At 37.4% G+C, this 12224-nt stretch overlaps 2 pseudogenes; one reads left to right on the top strand and one right to left on the bottom strand.

Moving 5' to 3' along the window:
* Positions 1-1191: 1191 nt before the first annotated feature.
* Positions 1192-6001, top strand: LOC141686521 (uncharacterized; annotated as a pseudogene).
* On the bottom strand, positions 5323-8155 carry LOC141686520 (putative apyrase 7; annotated as a pseudogene).
* Between the last annotated feature and the right edge of the window lie 4069 nt (positions 8156-12224).

Raw genomic sequence — 12224 nt, 5'->3', positions numbered from 1 at the left:
AATTTCCCGTCATGTGATGGGAAGCACCGGAGTCTATAATCCAAGAGTTATGTGTATTTGTCTTACCAAAATCAGAAGCTTGAAGAGCTTGAATGACTTGTTGAATGAGTTCGGGAGAAGGAGAGGTAGAATGAGGGGCTTGACCAGAAATTTGTGAATTCGTTTCAGTAGGTTCAACCGTTGAGGTTGAAGAAGCCATATACGCCTTGTGATTTCTATTCTTGGGAGGTCTTATCTTACAATTCTCGATCAGATGCCCTTCTGTCTTGCAATATCGACAAAATAGAGATGATGCAGCATTTGCCGTTGATCCTTTTCTTTTCGAACAATGACTAGCAATATGGCCTTTTTCATGGCAAATAAAACATTCTGTTGTGCTCATATTGCGATATTTTGACTTCTGGGCAGCAGCAACCAAAGCTGTATCTTGGACCAATTTGTGTGATGAAAGAGACATCAATCGTGTTTCCTCGGCCAGGAGATCTGGAAGAATTGTATCAAGATCTGACTTTCCTCCACGATTGAGAATTGCAGCACGAACAGGTTCAAATTCTGGTCGTAGTTTCATCAGAAATTGTCGAGCACGATATTTTTGTTTGAGCTTTAAAACAGTGTCTAGAGCAGACTCTGGAATGGTATCATCAATCATATCCATTTCATTCCAAAGTAACATCATGGCAGAATAAAATTCTTGAATACTGGAAGAATCTTGGGTTAAATTACTTATCTCTTGTTCAAGCTGATACATCCTTGCCTCGTTGCTTTGTTTGTAGATGCGCTTAAGATACTCCCACATCGCATGTGCAGTACTGAAAGTGCTGAGATTAACAGCGATGGAATTGTCCACAGATTCCATGAACCAAGTTTTAATCTTGGCATTTTTAATCACCCATTTGGCACTAGGTTCCTTTTCAGTGGGTTTTGTAGTGGTGCCATCAACATATGACCACAAATCTTGACCCTCCAAAAAGTTTTTGAAATAGGAGGCCCACAGGAAGTAGTTTTTCCCATCCAACTTTATAGCCAATCTATGGTGTTGTGGCTCCATTTTAGTGGTGCTACGAAAAAGAAAATTTAAGACTGAAAATACCTCGCAAGGCCTAAGGAATGGACGATGCAGACAGAACTGCCTAAAAGCTTATACAGTATATGGACCAGGCTCTGATACCATGAAAATATCAGACTAAAGAGATGAAGAATGCAGAAATCTCTTCTGTATTTGATCCAGCCGAGCTGCTGTATTTATAGGTACAACACAGTCATATACAGATTCTAACAGCTACGTGTATCCCATGATTACAGCCAAAATAAACTCCCTAATTACAGCCACAAGATCAGCCTTAGGATATACTTAGATATACCATATATACAACAGTGATATGGACAGCTATTGACTGATATGGACAGCTAATGGCATCTGTTAACATAATCTTGGGATCAGAATAAGAGAACGGTTTCCAGCACTTTTTAATGAAGAATACCATCCAGATGCATATAAAATAAAGGCAACTCAGGTTGGGGAATTCTCTATGTATCTCTTTATCAATGTGTGAAAGGCTATTATATTTGGTGTGGGTAATTGTATTTGTACTATTACGCGTGAAAGACTATTATATTTAGTAATATATTTTGCACTTGAATAACTTGCCGAAATTGAGCTGTTTCGTCAAATTTTATATTTATTTTATTGTTACTAAAACTTGGAATTTTAATTTTTTTGTTCTTAACTATGTGATAGATTCCTCGAGCGTCAGCTAGTGCCGTGGCATTTGGCTTGGGGCTATTCGGTGTTAGTGGAGGTCTTGGATCAGGACATTATCGAGCTTTTGCGGTTAGCAGTGAAAGTCATGCAAGTGATACAATGCTGAGATTTCATGATTGTTGTCAGAACTACAAGGTATATTTCAGTACCATATTATGATATATTGATTTTCCTTCATACACAGATATGCATACTATGCAGTTATAGTTTGTCCTTGAAACTGCACAATAGAGTATGTTGGGTGCTTGTGAACTTTACTGATCAAAGTTAAAGGTAATGCTTGTTTAATCTAAGTGACTTGACTTTCTGGTATATGCTTCGTAATTTAAATTCCAGATATCAGCCCAAATGTCAAAGTAATTGGAGAAATGGACCAAAATGTCACCATTTCAATAAAAAATGCCCAAAGTGTCACTTTTGAAAATTATGGCCCAAAATGTCAATTCAAGACAGGCTATCGTGTAGCGTTTAAAAAACGGTGCAAAACGCTACACGATGTAGCGTTTATCCCCATTTTTTTTAATTATATGTAACACGCTAGACTATGTAGCGTTAATGTAGTTGATTGTTCGTTTTTTTATATTTTTTTAGAACACTACTTAATGTTACATTTTTAAAAATCATTTTTAGATTAATATTTTTAAATGTAATGGCGTACCCTAATTTAACATTTTTTAATTTTTTATGGTTCAATAATCCCCTTTTGCGTTTTAGAAATATTAAAAATTAAACAAAAGACACATCTAACTTAACAATTTTTAACATTTTAGGGTTCACCAGTCCCCTTTTAAAAATATTAATAAAACATACACCGATTTAGGGTTTAGGGAGCCTAAACCGTAATTTAATCTTGGGTTTAGGGACCCCCTAAACCCTAGAAACGCCCTGAACCCTAGAAACCGGAACTCTAGTTTAAATCTAGGAGCCTAATTTAACATGTTTTAATATTTTAGGGTTCAAAAGTTCCCCATTTGAATTTTATAATATTAAAAATTGAATTAAAGAAAAAGACATCCCAATTTAACAAAAAATATTTAAATGTTGCAAAACGCTAATTAAAGTAACTTTCAGCATGAGAAAAAGAAAAAGAAAAAAAAAATATATATATATATATATATATATATATATAAACGGAGGTTCATCTAGCGTTAGGGTGGAAAAAAAATTAAAAAAATAGCAAAAGTCATAATGCTAGACGATCTAGCGTTAACGTAAAACGCTGAATAAAGTGCCGTGATGAAGTGACATTTTGGGCCATTATTTCCAGAAGTGACATTTTAGACCATTTTTCACCTCACAAAAGGTAATTTTGGCAGAATATATTTCTGGGATCCTGTTTGTTCTTTTCTAGCTCATGTCTCATTTGAGTTGTGTCTATGTTAGACTCTATATCGTAAAGTTTTGTAGCCTATACTCGTCTCTCTCTCTCTCTCTGTCTATATATATATGCAAATCATGTTACCTGTTTTATTGGAAGAAAGAAGGTTATGAAGGGAATGCTATGCCAGAGCATCACTTGTCCAATTTCGTAATCTTGCAACTGATTAAGCATCATTCAGCTTCCAGGATTAAACTCTTTTTTTGTTACACTGAAACTGAACACTCAGGATTTGGATCTGCATGGTATTTCTAACAAATCAATTCATCAAATATTGGACATATTTATAAGTGCAGACTCAAGAAAATCCTCATATGTGTGTCAGTATGTGTGTTTCTGGTTTAATAATGTCCAGTCATGATTGTTTGAGAACTTTCTAATGGCAAGTGCAGGCATTTAGGAGAAGTCAGGAACCAGCTGTTGATAAGCTTAAATGGCCTATTCTTGATGTATTCACTAATGCTTTATTTGAGCGTACTGGGCTAAAATTTACAAGAGAGGATACATCTTTGCTCTGGTTTCTATGCAAACAGGTTACAACTATCGATTTATGTACTCCATGTAATACATTTGATCACTTATTATTAAGGCAACTAAAAATGTAGTTGTCATTAAATATTGGTTCTGTTCTTGAAGGAAGCATCTCTGTAAAACATATCTGATCAAGCTTGTGCTATGTTCAGCCCTTCTGAGGTATCAAATTATAAGTTCACTACTTATGGCTCTTGTAGTAGATTTTTATTCAAAGTTTTATATATTTGGCCATGCTTGCTTTTTCAACATACGGTGGCAAAGACCATGGTACTTTTATGTCAGATATGTTGTCTTTTTTGGCGTGCTCAATTTGATTATATGTTATTTATTAGGTTGCTTTGTTGGAGTGGACAGACGATCTGGAGTTGTTTATGTTGAAGGGTTATAATAATGCGTTGAATTACCGAATGGGAGTGCCTTTACTTGAGGATGTCATTGAGTCCATGGAGCAGGCTATAAAGGCCAAAGATGGTAATTGTATATACCCGGCTCCAGTTCATTCTTTCAACCGGATTGTTCCCTATATAATCGATTTGAAGCATTGTGCTGTACCTTTCATGAAAAACTTCTAGTAGCGTAGATATAATTAATACAAATAAGTTACTAGGAAGATAAGCAGAGACTCTACTCCCATTCTCATGTTTGATTGGACTTTTCCTAGAAGGATCTGGTCAGTGCTTTTACTTTTAGTATTTGCCTTTAATTATTGTCAGTCTTTGTTCTAGCTTTTATTAATAAAAGATTTATCTCCTAAGCAGTAGCAGTATTTTCTGCTATTAATAGATTTGTTCCTTGAACATTTCAGAGTTTGAATCAATACAAAGAGAACAACCCTTGCAACTCCCTCCAAAACCTCCTCAAACAAGAAAGTGGAAAGGCAGTATTGTGACACCATTTGGTGGGAATAACATGCTGATTTTGTACAGCTGTCCTGTTAGTAACTCCAGCAAATATTTGGTGCAGGTGCTGCACAATGAGCATCCAGTTCCTGTTCCCGTAAGATTCTGTTCATTATTTACAGTCCTTTGCCTGTAGCCTTTCTTCGTCTGACTGCTCTACACTGATGAGAGCTTTCAGTCCCTGGTTTGTGGTTCCATCCGCAGGGTTTAATATTGTTTGTATAACTGTATTTTTATTTTGAGTCTCAAAATATACATGCCTAAGATGTTATTTTACTATTATTTTTGCCAAACATGTGTTTGTTAGTTTAGCAGAATTTGCCCTTTCCATGGCTTGTTATCATGTAGCTTCACTATCATGACATTTTGCGGGTAAGCTATGTTAGAGTTTTAATTTTGGTACTTGGCCATTTCATTTTTTGTGTGAACAGGGTTGCAATAATTCTAATATCTGTCCATTTGAAGTCTTTAAGGTATTTCTATGTTTTAGTTTTAAATGTAGTCCAGTTTCTTGTGATAATTGCTAGTTGAAAGTTTTTTCTGTTTTTTTCAGGAAAGAATAGCTGCTCCTCATCTAAAGCATGACTACAATAGGGTTTGCAATGCACAACTCAAACCATTAAAGCAGAAGTCAAGCTTAACAACTCGGATATTTAGTTGGCTTTTTGCTAATGATAATGTTAATGCACAGTCATATGATTTTGACCTATAGTTATGAACAAAGATCTTACAGCTGTTGTAACAAAATCTTACAATTGAGTGATAATTGCGTCCACATTTAGCACCGGGCAGACCTCGTAGAATGACTGTACTAGCTCTACCATATCTTCCCGTGACTGTGACCTCCTACTCTGGAGACGCATCTGACTTCTGTGTGGTGACCAAAAGGAACCCATGCTGCCACTGTCAAATTGCATTTGCCCCAAGCTACCTGAAGAATAACTATGTGCAACACTGCTCGAGGACGAGTACAAGGAAGATTCGGTGAGCTCAATACCACCAAAGTCATGTGGAGATCCAAATGGCCTATATTGGCCGCTTGCAACTGGACTTAAAGGCATCTTAACTCTTCCATCCCCTAAAATTAACAAAGCCCGATATGGTCAAATTATGAAATTGTAATATTAAACAATATATTTCACATTAATTAATATAGCATATAATAGAAAGAGAAAGAGAAAGGGTAAATGACTGAACATGGAAATTATCATAGATTTAATTATAGAAACCGAAATGTGCAATATGAATGATTAGATAGACAAAAAATGGGGAAGTCAAAATTGTACAATTTCCAACAAGTAGGAAAGAGCATCCTCTTTATTATCACATGTTCGAAATTGATCATGTGCTCTAGCAAGTGATATCAATCAATGTGATCTTTCTCATTGTACGTAGTACTTATAGGCTTACATCCTGAGAAAAAATGCTTTCTACATTTGTATTTCTTTACTAGGTATGATAATCTGATATTGTAAAACTTCATAACTCCGTAAGTCTATTCTGGTGGTAAATGCCTTTCCAGCTTCCATAAGAGTAACCCCAAGTGTCCAGGTGATACTTCCAGAACAAATGATTACATTGCTATCTGTTATATGCAAACCTTGTCTCAAAAGAAAAACAATGTAAGGCGCCCTGAAGCAATACTGTTCTATAAAGGGCTGAGGTGCAACACTGTTCTTTGCAATGTCCCAAGGTTTTTCACAGAAGTCCCGGCCTTTCTCTAACACGTCATCAAGTGCAGCATCAGCAGTCAAATTAAAAAACCGATACACAACATAAAAGACAGAGATCCCATAAAATTGGCCATGAGGACGAGGCAGATTATCTGGAAGAGCACAAGGTTGAATCTCACAATCAATCCCTGGACTCAGGTTAGACCATTCAGACAGATTCACAGCAATTTTTCCAAGTTTACTGCACTCTTCCCATTTTGGAGCACCGACAAGTTGAACAGATACTCCAGGTTTTCCTCTCTTACCAATTTGTTCCCCGTCAATTGTGGGACTACCAACTTTCTGGAAAGCAGAGGTGCACTGAGAGCAACTGTACTTTGCTTTGTACCCAGAATGCAAGCATGGATGTTTGATAACAATATTCCCACTAGCAAGATCAGCAAAACTAACTTTTGGAATCCTCTTAAGTAGATGAACCACAGATTTTTCAAAGGCATCATTCAGGCCATAGCCTGATAATGAATAGGCATTTAGATAATGATTGACAGGTCCAATGCTAAGCTGCAAACTAGTTTCGTTATGGAAACGATCCTCGCTCTCAAATGTAACCTGCAATGAGGAACCACCCAAGTCAAGTGCACCAAATGTTTCCTTTTTAGGTATAGCCCCTAATACCCCTTTATCGAAATTTAGTGCTATCCATCCATAATATGCTTCCTCCATACCACTAATAATTTTCACCCACTCTCTACGGCACAAGAAAGATGAATTCTTCATAATGGACCAAGCATTACTAAGAAGCCACTCTGAGTCGGCACTTGGCAGCCTGCGCACGCCTGCTGTGGCATAAAGGAAAAGAGAAGTAGTCTTATGTGCATGCTTAGGGATTTGTTTCTCTGCCCATTTAAGTAGAGGTTTTATAGCTCCCCTCAAGCCTGATATATTATGCACCAGTTTATCAAACCCAGGTTCAGTCTCCATTCGATTGTAAGCCCGCCCACTCTGAGAATTAGGTTTACTTGGAAGGGCTTCTGGAAGGGAACTCAACAAAATTGGAAGGCCACCAGTTTCTTTGTGATCAGTGGATGCCCTATATAAAAAAGCCCGTGTCCCAGTGCTACCACAATCAAGTACAACATTGTACTTTGGTGATGCTTTAGACCATTTAAAATAAAAAAAATTGAACCAGAAACAAAAGGAGTGCAAAGAATACTATGCATAAAAGGACCAAAATCACTCGAACCCACTTCTTTCGGGTACAAGGGGCTCCTGGCGATGACTTCTCTTTTGAAAAACTTGCCCCGCCATTTTCTCTTTGTGAAGAAGAAAGAGGCTCAATGTTGACAAAACTTCTATCAGTTTCAGAATTAAGATTCCCATCTTCTGGATCAAGTTGGCTATATTCAGAGAAATCTTGCAGGGATGAAGAGAGTCTCAAGAACTTCTTTTTTCCATATTTAGAGAAACCAGAACCACGTGGATAACCAGCCAGCGGCGGCAATCCATGTGACAAGAATGAAGCAGTTGCAGATTTTGTCGCAGACAATCTACTTACTGCAGAAGAAACAGCATCTGCAAATCTACTGAATGTCATATTTACAAAAACTAACAACCATCAGGTGAGAAAGCAACTCATCCTAGGATTCATGATACCCAATATGTCAACAGATCAACTACCTCTTGCATGGTCGAGCTTGTGGTTTAACTATACAAGACTTCCAGCAATGATGAGAGATTATACTGAAAGCTGCAAGAATTGTGTAATAAAAACTGGTCAATTAGATATTCCCAACAATTTGAACGAGTCTAAAACTCTTAGCACACTTAAGTGGTCAATAACCATGTTCTTTAAGACGCGAGACAATCCAAAAGGGAATAGACCTCTAGTACTTTTTATTAGTAAGAATATTCAAATGAACAATCAGACAGATTCTGAGAGGATAACATATGATATAAATTTCTAACTATATCATGTAAAAAATAGTATATTTATAAATTATAACAGTGTGACTGATTTCATTGTACATCAAACTCGTAGTTTTATGAACATCTAAAAGGCCTCATGATTTTTATAGTTATTTGTAGTTTCATATTCAATTGGAATTACCAGCTTTAAGTTCATTGCTAATCATTAGCTTACAAATTATTAGTTAAAAATATGTTTATTTATTATTTAAGTATTATCTATTATTAATACTTCTTAGTGTTGACTATTAACTTGAATAATAGGTAAAAAAAACATTAGATGTAACTTAAATGGTAAAAGAACAGAAACTACAAATCCGAGTAACAGAAAATTTAACAATACTCATGCGTATAACAGATTTCTCAAGTTAATGTTAAATAATTCTTCCTTCATTACATTGAACATAAACCAGCGGACCAGTTTATTATAATTTGAGATATGTAAAAATTAAAATACATAAATAACGACGACATTTTCTTTTCCTGATGAGTATCTAGGAGGGACTAAATACCATGCTTTTCTGTTTAAGCAGTGGTCTGTGATCCATCAAGGCGCCTGTCTTCTTAAACACTGACTCCAAATCACTCATAATCCAAGTAGAGTCGCAAAAGCTCATAAGTTTGCAACAGGAACGAAGTGGTCAGTATATCTAGTTCAGTATCATGTGTTATGTACAAAGGGTTCATCCATACTTTTCAGATATAAATTTCAGAATCCACTTCTTCAAGGAAAAAAATAAAAAGAAATGGTCTTCTTTAAAAAAATTTGGTAGAGAAATCTGTAAGAATTTGAGGTTCAAGATGGCCAACAGCTCGTCACTATATTCCTAAAATTTGTATTTATGTTCCAGTTCCTCATAGTGTCATTGGAATGACAACTTTTAAGGCATAGTATAGGTACAGATCACTGCCAAACTCGCTCAAATGACAAGAATTGTCAAGCAGAAGATGAGAGGGAATTCTTACAGCAACGCTGTAGTGTCAGGGAGTGTCTATTGGTCTTAGCACAGTTATGAATTATGAGTTTTATTTCAAGGTCTCTCATATAAAAAAATGTGCTAAATTAGATGAGAAAGCGTATACAAATAGTAGCGATGCAACTGTTTTTTAATGAGCTTAAATTAATAAATAAAAAGGGAACTCAACCAAGAGGACCACTAAACTCTCTCTCAACAATATTATTCTGCAGTTCATTCATCTCTCTAATCTCTCTCTTTCTCATTCTATTAACTCTACAATTTTTGCTTTTCTGATCTCAAAGCTCTGCAGATCCTTTGACAACATCCTTATAAGAGCTCATAACAGAATGAATGAGAATAGTAATCTGTATCTCATATGGTGAAAATTTGAGGTAAATGATTACATTTATCTTTGTATGCAAGCATGAGGCACAATCTTGCCAAGATGCAGCCAGAAAGATATCCTCCGAATTTCCAAAAAAAAATATCCATATGATACCATAGTACTTTTCAGAGAGTTGGATGTGTCAAATATATCATCCATTGCTAGAAGGTTTTGTAGTTCACTCAATATTCCATATAAAAGAAGTTGGGCACCACTGCCGCCAACCAACAACATGTTATCGCAGAGAGAAATGGAGATGCATGCTTAAGCTAAGATATATATGTCACTTGGCTTTCAATACGTCGATTGAACATACTAGTTTGTAGTTGCAGTGAAACTTAGGGATAACTATAATGATTGATTCCCTAACAATTGGTAGGAAAGATACTTTAAAAAATACAATTGTATCTGCACTGAACTTGGTAAAAAATAGCAAAGAGTGAAAGTCTAAAACTCAAAATCAAAAGGAGGCAAAATAGAGAGGGCGAAATTTATTGAAGATGTTTCAGAGCCCAACCCCCAATGAACATACATGATACAAAAGCTCAGTTCTACATTAAGACTTAACAGGGCTAAAAACAAAATCCATATGAATTTATCTAAGTTATATATCAAGTAAATTTATACTCGGTCTTAGCTTAAAGCATATACATGGGTAGTTAGCAGCAGAAATTATATAGAATAGTGCATTGTGTATATGATTCAATATTACATTCCTCCTAATTAGTAGACAGACAACGCATTCCTTCTAACTTCGCCACAGGTAACCAAATAGGTAATCAAATAACGAGCTTCGACCTCTCAATCCACCTCAAAGAACCATAAAACTACTGACATTATCCTCACCAAGCCGAAACCATAATTGAAATTTCATAACCCTCCTGTGAGTAAGTTGGAGAGTTACATCGACTTGTCTAACGGTTACCGGTATCGAGTGCCGACAGCAGATGAGAGGGTTTGGATGATGCCCGAGTTCGGGATGCATGGGGTTGCGATGATTATGTGTCAGTTTGGACTTCGTTTGCCGATGCATCCCTTCTTCCTGATATGTATGAGGCTATCGGTTGTGGCCTAGGGCAGTTGACACTGAATTCCATTGCTCAGTTAAGTGGTTTTGTGGCGTTGTGCTGTGATAAGGGTCGATCCCCAACTCTGAAATTATTTTTCTCTATTTATGGTGTGCGTTACTATGGTGGTCAAGTATACTTCGACTCACGACATAGGAGGATGAAGATTGTTAGCGTTAGATCATCGAACTCTGGTTACCACTCTCAATGGTTGTTCGTTGGGGGTCCTGATCTGGAATTTGTAAAGCCTTGTGGGAAAGTTAGTCAGGGCACGATTGATTATTTGAATAACTTGGAGAAGCACGATACTGCTTATCTCGATGAGTTTCATGGGTCGAGGACGTGGTATACGCATTTAGACTTGAAGGATTCTGGTTTTTTAGAGATGCACGATTGTAAGGGGGATGTTTTATTTGTTATTGCCCTTATTTTGTTCATGTACCTAGTTTTTGTAGTTGTTATCATCGATTCTTGTCTGTTTATTTTCGTATGTGTCTATATATAGAGTTACTGACTTGTTTTTTTTTTTTGTATTTTTGTGTTTTAGTGGGAGGCGCTTCTTTGAAAAAGGTTTTAGACGGCGAGATTCGAGGAGAAATGGATAAGGCAGTGATGCTGCTGTTGCAACGTGCCTCGAGGAAGCCTTCTGAAGCGGCTAGGCCGGGACCGTCGGAGGTCCCCCATTCGGTTTCAATTGAGCTGCTCGATGATCAGGGGAATAAGGTGGTTGAAGACAATGAGAGGGTTGTGTCGGATCTCGTCCGAGTGGAAGGTAACCCTCGAAAGCGTCTTCGAAGGGAAGATGATGAGGTACTTGGTGGACGGGAGGCTGTTGTCGAGGGAGTGAACAAGACTGTGACCGTTGCTGGGAACAGGGTTTATATGGGGAATACTCTCGACCCACGTTCTAAGAAAGAGGTGGTGAGGGTCGAGATTCAGCCCACGGAACGATGGACGGGTGGATCTACCGTGCCCTTGAGGGCACTTAATCTTTTCAATCTACCTCAAGATTTAGTTGCTTATGATGCTCAGAGGCGTGATGATCTTGTTGACCGATGTAAAAGCCGGGCTGGGCGAGTATGCGCATTTCCTTCTCTCTCTTTTCTATGTGTATATATTTTTGCCTTCATGTTCATTCATCGTCATTCATTCACTTTTGTTTTTTGTGAAGTTTCTTTCCGATTTTATGCACATTATGGAGGATTACAAGGCTGATGTCGATGGTGAGGCTTGCTCTAAGCTCGAAGCTGAGGTTGTCGCTCTGAAGGGGAAAAAAAGAAAATCGCGGCTGGTTTTGCAGAACTCGAGCATAGAGTGGGTGATTTGGCTAAGGCAAATTCTGCGTTTTCAAGGAAGATTGCTGAGATGGAAGTTGCTGAGAAGGCGTCGAGTGATAGGATGCGGGAACTCGAGGGTCGGCTTCTCGAAGTCGAGAAAGAACTTGATGAAGAGAAGAAGAAGAGCCAAGGCTTGGATCGACAGGTCGAGGGGATGGATAGCTCTTACAAGTTGATAGCGAAGGAGAATGAAAATCTGAAACGAGAAGTAGAGAAAGCTGTGGAAGATATCGCTGAAGCTTTGGGCGATGGTTACGGACGATGT

This window comes from Apium graveolens, chromosome 9 (genome assembly GCF_009905375.1).
Source record: "Apium graveolens cultivar Ventura chromosome 9, ASM990537v1, whole genome shotgun sequence".
Taxonomy (NCBI): domain Eukaryota; kingdom Viridiplantae; phylum Streptophyta; class Magnoliopsida; order Apiales; family Apiaceae; genus Apium; species Apium graveolens.
This window is presented reverse-complemented; position numbering and strand designations above follow the sequence as displayed.